We start from the raw sequence: 9,750 nt of genomic DNA, 5'->3' as shown, positions 1-9,750 counted from the left end.
TATTAATGCCAGAACTATGTGACTGATCTAGTATGTCTCAAACAGTATGCAATATTATTTGCTATACTATATAGTGCACTGTGGACTACTTGCTCCTATAATTAGGATATAAAATTGTGGTGAAAAGTGTGCATTCATTGACTGATGACATATGATGACATTAATTAATCCTAACTAAGTAAAATCACATTGTTTTTTAATGTTTTTTTAATTTTTAAATAAGTTTTGTAGGTGATATATAGTCTTCTCTCAATTCTTTTGTTTTTGACATTGACTACAGACATTTGGATTTGAGATCAAAAGTTGAATATGAGATGATAGATCTGAATTTCAGCATTCATTTCTTGATAGTTACATCGAGATTAAGCACCTAAGATGAAAAACCTTGGTGCACACTTGAAAGACCTTGAATAGTAGAGTATGTATTGGATACCCTTTTAACTATAAGAGAAACAATTATCAAGACATTTGCTTTGTGAAGACATGAAATTGTGAAAAAAAAAAACATAAACTGGGTGTTGTTCCAGGAATTGCAAGAGTGATGACCAGCACTGTTTTGTGAAATTCTTTGTAATAAATAATTAAATAAATCCTTATTTATAGAAGTGCTGTTTATTTTGTGAAACCTATTTTCTTAGAGTCCTGTTTATTTTCTATGTTCCATTGTTTGTATACCTCACACACACATAAATGCACAATATAACAACTGTAATATTACAACTGCAATATTGTTTATTCAAGTTACTGGGAGCAAAGGTGGATCAGTCTTGTGCCTGCAGAGGTGGACGAAGTACACAACTTCCTTACTTAAGTGAAAGTACAAATACTACTGGTCAAACATTACTCCATTACAAGTAAAAGTTGTAAAGACAGATTTTTACTTAAGTAAAAGTACAGAAGTACTTGTTTTTAAAAGTACTTAAGTATCAAAAGTAAATGTCAACGCATTGTTTTATGCAATACTTTCTGTGGAATTAAGAGCTTTTACAATGTTACAAAACCTATAGAAATTAAACAACTGAATTGACAAAAAAAGACAGGTATAATCATTTATTTTTAATTTAACACTCCTACCACCCCCAACAAAAAAGTACCGGTACATCTCAAAATTTAGAATATAATGAAAAAGGTCAATATTTTTTGTCACTCAGTTCAGAAAGTGAAACCCATATATTATATAGATTCATTACACATAGAGTGAAATATTTCAAGCATTTATTTCTTGAAATTGTGATGATTATGGCTTACAGATAAGGAAAACCCAAAATTCTGTGTCTCAGAAAATTAGAATATTACATAAGATCAATAAAAAAGGATATTTCAAAGAGAAATGTCAGACTTCTGAAAAGTATGTTTGTTTCTATGCACTCAATACTTGGTTGGGCCTCCTTTTGCATCAATGCAGCATGGCATGGAGGCAATCAGCCTGTGGCACTGCTCAGGTGTAATGGAAGCCCAGGTTGCTTTGATAGCAGCCTTCAGGTCATCTGCATTGTTGGGTCTGGTGTCTCTCATCTTCCTCTTGACAATACCCAATAGACTCTCTATGGGGTTCAGGTCAGGCGAATTTGCTGGCCAATCAAGCACAGTAACACCATGGTCATTGAACCAGCTTATGGTACCTTTAGCAGTGTGGGCAGGTGCCAAGTCCTGCTGGAAAATGAACTCAGCATCTCCATAAAGCTTGTCAGCAGAAGGAAGCATGAAGTGCTCTAAGATTTCCTGGTAGATGGCTGCGTTGACTGTGGACTTCAGAAAACACAGTGGACCAACACCAGCAGATAACATGGCAGCCCAAATCATCACTGACTGTGGAAACTTCACACTGGACTTCAAGCAACATAGATTCTGTGCCTCTCCCCTCTTACTCCAGACTCTGGGACCTTGATTTCCAAATGAAATGCAAAACTTACTTTCATCTGAAAAGAGGACTTTGGACCACTGACCAACAGTCCAGTTCTTTTTCTCCACAGCCCAGGTAAGATGCTTCTGACGTTGTCTCTGGTTCAGGAGTGGCTTGACACGAGGAATGCGACATTTGTAGGCCATGTCTAGGATTCGTCTTAATCTCCCCCAAATTCTTGAATGGATTTTGCCTGACAATCCTCTCAAGGCTGCGGTTATCCCTTTTGCTGGTGCACCTTCTCCTACCACACTTTTTCCTTCCACTCAACTTTCTATGAATATGCTTGGATGCAGCACTCTGTGAACAACCAGCTTCTTTAGCAATTACCTTTTGTGGCTTACCGTCCTTGTGGAGGGTGTCATTGACTGTCTTCTGGATAACTGTCAAGTCAGCAGTCTTCCCCATGATTGTGTAGCCTACTGACCCAGACTGAGAGACCATTTAAAAGCTCAGGAAACCTTTGCAGGTGTTTTGAGGTAATTAGCTGATTAGGGTGCGACACAATGACTTTCCAATATTGAACTTCTAATTCTCTGAGACACAGAATTTTGGGTTTTCCTTATCTGTAAGCCATAATCATCACAATTTCAAGAAATAAATGCTTGAAATATTTCACTCTATGTGTAATGAATCTATATAATATATGGGTTTCACTTTCTGAACTGAGTGACAAAAAATATTGACCTTTTTCATTATATTCTAAATTTTGAGATGTACCTGTACACATCTATGTGTATCCACTCATGCACATTTCAATCAAATGGTCTGTAAATGAAGACTGGTCAGAAAAAAATCTAACCTGCTTTAAAACCCAGCTACACAACTGTAGCTGTACAACCACCCAACAGCAACACTGCTTTAACAAAGAGTTATATATATTTCCACAATTCATTTACACCGTTTTCATATGCATTTACACCAATGTCCAGGATCCTTCCTCCTGTGTGCAATGTGTTGTGGGCAATATTATCCATTAGAGTGTGCATTGTTCTGCACTTTGAATTTCTACCAGAAGTAGTAGACCATCCAGGAATTTTTGGAATACTCTTTTCAGTATACCACGATTTTGGGCATACTAATTCTATTTTTGAATACCATTTAGGACACATCGTATGAGAATTTGGACACAGCATACGTTTTTGTGTGTTAACTAACATCATTACCAATGCATTGGTGGTGTATAACATACAAAGCATATATTCGTCCATTTTGTCAGCAACTGAGTTCAAAAAATTATGGAAAACCACTGAACTTTACAACACGTGACGCTACAAGAGTGAAATAAAAATCATCCTCTGATAAATGTGACTACTTTCTACTCAATGACCTTGACAGAAATGTAGTGGAGTAAAAGTAGAGTATTTGTCTTTCAAATTTAGTGAAGTTAAAGTAAAAAGTATCCAGAAAAAATAATACTCAAGTAAAGTACAGATACTCAAAAAGTGTACTTAAGTACAGTACTCAAGTAAATGTACTTCTTTACTGTCCACCTCTGTGTGCCTGTATGTCTTTTATAGATTGTCCAGAAAAATGAAACAGAAGACTTGGGAAAAAACAGACCACCATGGCCATTTTTGTTGTGCATGAGGGTAATGGTGTAACCACTCCTTTGGACATCAGCATCATTATCTACACAGCTGGTGCCATGATGTTTGACATCACCTATTTTCTGAGGGTATCCTGAAATACATAAATATACCTTTGAGGACTTTCATGGACATAGAAAGTAGGCAGATGTTCTGAAAGGCTCAGAACCTCACAAGTGAAATCTTCCTTTAAAGGATTTTTGTGAATGTGGTTGTTTTGTATGCAAACCATGTTATTTATATACAGTATATATATAACTTGTTTTACTTGTTTATTACTAGGTATTTGTACAAAATATCAAGAATATTCACAAATTTAATTCACAATTTTTGTATTTTCTTTAGTTATGCCAAGTATTTTAAATTTTCAATGCTGACCATTATATTTCACTGTTTTCTACAGGTCTGAAATATTCTGTGCCAGGCTGTGAACCTTTTCGTTTTTTTTGCCAGATTTTTTTTGTCCACTGTTCCAACACTGTTAGTCTGATTGTTAATAATTGCTAATAAAAGTTATAGCACTCCTTAAACTGGTTAAATTGATGCCCTAATGCATGACCACGACACAACGGTGTGAAAAGGGTTACGTGCCAATGTTGTGTCTGCAACAAGAATAGTAATAACTATAATTTAAATTTTCTGAAGAAAATGTAATTGGTGCTTGCTGCTACAAATTTTGACCCCTTTCTGAACCTGCACCTGCAGGTCAGTATGTAGAGCTAACATGTGTGCATGTGTCTCTTAAAGCATAATTTTTTTAACCTATCAGTAGCAGAAATAATTAGATTAAACTCAAGATTTGAATATAATTGGTTTAGTGACATTCTGTGTGCATGCATGTGATGCCACTCCTCACTGATTCAAGAATTTGACCCCTATTTGCACCTGGACATGCCGGTCATTATGGAGAGCAACATGTGTGTTCGTGTCTGTTGAAACATAAATGATTTAAGCTATATCAGTAGCCATAATGATAATGATAATGATAATGATAATGATAATGATAATGATAATGATGATGATAATCCCATTATAAAGTTTTTAATATGATAGGTTTGATGGCATTCTGTTTGCATGTACATGATGCCACTACCCTAACCCTAACATGCATTCTATGTTGCAATAGTCTTGTAAGTACCTTCTTTTTTTTCACTACAACTAATGCTGAGGCATAATGACTCCACAACTTAAAAATTATGCCAGCATCCTTCAGCTTCTCCAGTTGCTGTCTGACATTTTTGATCATCTTTGGTCAGCTGGTGCAAACTATTGAGATCACAAAAATGATTATCCTTGGTCAGTCTCAACATCTGAATGAATATATATCTGAGTAAGTGTAAACAGTGAATTCTATTAAATATACAAATATATTCTAAGGTGCAAATAAGCTGAAGGTATATGTAAACATGAACATGAACATAAACATGAAGATAAATGTAAACGTTAGATGCAAGACAGCATGTACGATAGCAGCAGTATGACAGTAGTGCAAAAAAGACTGTAAAGTGTAAAGTGCAAACAGTGTCGGATTTAAATAGGTTGTGCTTGTAACGCTGAACATGTAACGTTTGAACAGGTGTTTGTAAACAGTTCCATGTGTATACAGTATATGTGTAGAGAATGTAGTGTTGGGTACTTTTTGAAGAACCCAAATCAAACTCATACCAGAAGAAAACATTTTCTTTTCCAACATTTATCTTAGCCAGCCTTCTCTTCTAATGAGCTCCGGGGAAGTTTCTCATGGTTCACTAATAAAGCAGCTAATAAATAAGACAGCTCACTTCTTACATCTCACTTCTTACTTCTATGCTCCCATGAACATAGCCCTCTCACCGAAGACCTGGCATATCTACTGTATGTCTAGGGAAACTCACAATTGGATTGAATAGCTTGTAAGATGCACGTATAAAATATTTCAATCAGAAAAAATATATTCACTAACAAAATACAAAGCTCAAAAATACTCACTCCTGAGTACAGTAAAGAAATAGTGATAAATACTGGGTTATCATTTCATTAATGAAAGTTGCTTGATATATGCATGTGACATCATGAGAATACTGATAACAAAATTCTCCTCACTGAGCCAATCGTTTTAATAATTTATATGTCCATGTTGTGGTCGTTTTGTGATTCCACCTGTTATGGGGGTTAATGTCCACATGATGTCACCAGAACACCCATAATGCAATTCTCTTCACTGGGCCAAGAGTTTTTATGTCATATGTATATGTCAAGCAATTTTGACATGGTTTCACAAGTTCACTCCAACAAAGCACTCCTCAGTCCTCAGATATGACTTCTTATTTTGGTGTCTTTACCATGGAATTTCATTGGATGACAGCAGCAGTATCATGTGGCCTAGCAGAATTATTTGAATAAATTGTGGTCAGAACCCATGTAGATGAAATATGATCAACGGTAGTTTTTAGAATGAAAGAATTCAGTACAGCAGTCTAGTCTATTCAATTCACCATGCAGAAGATCACAACTCTAGGACAAATGGTTCAAAAGTTATAACCAAAAATGTACCTTGAATTTTGGCCTGTTGGTGCTACAGAGATGGATGGATTGACCTGGATACTTTTGACTGCCCTGTATTAATTGGCCAAATTTCATAAAAATCCAAATATAGGCTGCCATAGACTCCAGAGGAAAAAGTATTATAATAGTGAGAAATAGTAAGAAAAAATTGTATACTTATGGCAGACACCTTTTCCAGAGCATTTTATTTTATTTTATACAACTGAGGGTTAAGGGCCAGCAGTGGCAGCTTGGTGGACCTGGGATTCAAATTCACAACTTTCTGTTGCTCACATCTAACAATTACAATAGATGCCTTGCACCTATAGTGCTTGGCCTCTAGAAATACTGAAAAATTCTAACTATTACAATAGGTGCCTAGCATCTTCGGAGCTTGGCCAGTAATAATAATGTGATATAATGACAACAACAATAATAATAAAACTTAAACAGAACAGAATGTTTGTGTTGTCAAGCCAGCATAATAAATTACAGAACAGAACATTTCTAACAGTCTATATTGTTGATAAAATAGTCTACTTTAAATTGTACATATAATAATCAGTATATAGACACACTTACCTATTATATATTATTATGTACATACTAGGAAGACTGAGGGTCCTTCACATTGCTGTTAATGAATTAAACATAAATTAACAATGTTTTAAACTAAAGTGATTTCATATACTGGTTTCTAATATTACTGCTACCCCTCTAAGCAGAATTATTTACTGTACATTACTGTACATTAGTGGCAGTGCATGACATAAATATAATACTCCGATCAGGCATAACATTATGCGCACTGGCAGGTGAAGACTGATTATCTCCTCATCATGGCACCTGTTAGTGGGTGGGATATATTAGGCAGCAAGTGAACATTTTGTCCTCAAAGTTGATATGTTAGAAGCAGGAAAAATGGGCAAGCTTAAGGATTTGAGCGAGTTTGAAAAGGGTCAAATTGAACCAGAGGCCATGGCTCATTGATGCATGTGGGGAGGGAAGGCTGGCCAGTGTCGTCCGATCCAACAGATGAGATACTGTTGCTCAAATTGCTGAAGAAGTTAATGCTGGTTCTGATAGAACGGTGTCACAGTGCATTGCAGTTTGTTGCGTATTGGGCTGCATAGCCGCAGACCAGTCAGGGTGCCCATGCTGACCCCTGTGCACCACTGAAAGCGGCAACAATGGGCATGTGAGCATCAGAACTGGACCACAGAGCAATGGAAGAAGGTGGCCTGGTCTGATGAAACATGTGGATGGCCAGGTGCATGTGCATCGCTTATCTGGGGAACACATAGCACCAGGGGAAGAAGACAAGCCGGCAGAGGAAGTGTCATGCTCTGGGCAATGTTCTGCTGGGAAACCTTGGGTCCTGCCATCCATGTGGATGTTACTTTAACACGTACCACCTACCTAAGCAATGTTGCAGACCATGTTCAAAATAGGAACCATCAGTATACCACATCAAATAATGCTTCTAATCCATTTCAAAACCATGCAAATACAGTAGCACACAGCAGCCACTCTGTATCCAAAATGATGCTATTCTCCTTTTAGCCTATTTTCTCCTAGTACCTGGACACCAGAGAAAACTCTGAATGTTCGTGAACACAACCACCAGACATTAATACAGCCAGAAATCATGCATCAGCCACCCTGCATGATAAAGTCAGCTTGTTTCAAAGACCCAATCTCCAGTCATAGAGAGGATGTCACATTTTGTTTTGTATTTGTGGCATTGCCGGAGGGGTGTATGTGTTCTTCTGCATGTGCCTTCTCTGCATGTATGTGGTACTGACAAAAACATAAAGTGTTTTTTTCCTTTTTCTTTTCCAAAGGTCTTTTCCTCGACCGGGTAAGACTCTCTCTGGCAGACATCACAAGTATCTGCATCACTGCTTGGTTTTGGAATTGCACTGTCTCTGCAGTGGATAGGGAAGACAGCTAAGAAGGTTATCGGAGTCTCTCTACCTTAATTAAGGTAGCCTGTAATATTTGCACACCGCATTTTTAATGATGAACCACATTTTTTTTAAAACTGAAGCATCTTTTTGTGCAATCTATAGAATTTTAAACAGTTCAGTGCTCCTCTGTGTACAATATTTTATTCTAGTTTAGTGTATTGTATTGTATTGTATTGTACTGACTAGAAGTGTATTGTACTGTCTGTTTTGCACTGTTTTCTGTCTTATACTGTTTGCACAAGTTTGCACACATGTACTTTATGTGGATCTGTGTTAATATACTTAGTCCTTAATTCTGTGTATTTGTTTTATTGTAATGGTGTAACATGGACAATAACACTGCTGCTCATCGTTTCATTTCACACTCCATGACCACCCTGTACTGCTGCTGTCTGCACATTGCACATTTCACATACTTTATACAGTTTATTTATACAGTTCTTACTTTTTTTCTTTTCTTCTTCTTCCTTTTTTTTTTTTTTTTTTACATTTTTTATATATTTTTACATACCTCTACTTTATACTTTATTTCATTTTATTTTACTTTAACAAAATTGTAGATTTTATATTTTATATTTATTCTTCCAATTGGCATTTTGCCTCCTTATTTCCTTTTTCCTTTTCAAGGTCACAGACAGTCACGTAAGCATTTCACTGCATATCGTAATGTGTAAGGTTGTGTATGTGACAAAAAATTTGAATGGAATTGAATTGGTTGAAATTCATTTCAATTCCTTTTTATTTGCACTTTTAACAATGGACATTGTCTCAAAGCAGCTCTACAGACATATAAAATATAGAATAAAAATGCCAAAGTTTAAAATTAAATTAATATTGAGCATTGACAATTTTATTCACTGATCGATTTTATCGATTAGGATGATGCCACTTTTTGTGCAGTCTTCCTTAAGTGGGAACTAGTGTGACTAACAAGTCCCATTTTAGATGCACACACTGGGACAATAAGAGCATGGAAAAGACACTGCCATTAGAGCAGTTGAGCCTCCGGTGTCCTTCCCATATTTCCCAAGTTTGAGCGTGAAAAATTACCCATTATTTTTGAATATCCATTAATTTCAATTCTTAGCTTGTCGGATTTCCCTTATTATTGTCCATGCCTTTTCTAGCATATTAAAACCCCCCAAGGGCTCCACTGAACATTTTCTATCCACCCAAAGAACTGATCGGGCTTTCCCTGGACAATCTCCTTTTTTGGACAACTTTTATCATGTAAGTCTTTTCCTCTTTCCCCCTTCTATTTTACCCTTTTAATTCATAATATAATCTACATAGTTCATAATATATCTGTGTATTCATGTTTGTGTACTTAATGTCTGCTGTTGTCCACTTTTTTTTAGTTAGACTGTGTTAGTGAGTGTTGTGTCTTTCTCATGAATGTACATGCATTACATGTTATGTTTTGCTCATTCCTTGCGAGTTGTTTGTTCTCGTAGCTCACACTTCTAATCAGTCTGAGATGGACTACACCCTTCTCACTCCTTCTGGCTCACCCGATAATCCTATTGTTCTGAGTTCAGGTAAGGAGTCCCCATCTGAATCTGACTACAGCCCTGTGCCAAGTGTCATGGATGTCCTATCAGTCCTGTCACATCTTCTTACTCTGACCTTAAGCCTGAGATTCAATCTAGTCACCCCAAATAGGGGCTAAATTCCTATTAATTTATTAAACTATTTGTTTTATAACCAAATACTGTTTTGAGTGTTGTTTTTTTGTTCAATTTTAATTCCCACAGGTGTCAATAGA

Source organism: Hemibagrus wyckioides, linkage group LG21 (genome assembly GCF_019097595.1).
Source record: "Hemibagrus wyckioides isolate EC202008001 linkage group LG21, SWU_Hwy_1.0, whole genome shotgun sequence".
NCBI lineage: Eukaryota > Metazoa > Chordata > Actinopteri > Siluriformes > Bagridae > Hemibagrus > Hemibagrus wyckioides.
The sequence above is the reverse complement of the archived record's forward strand: the minus strand, read 5'-3'. Positions refer to the sequence as shown.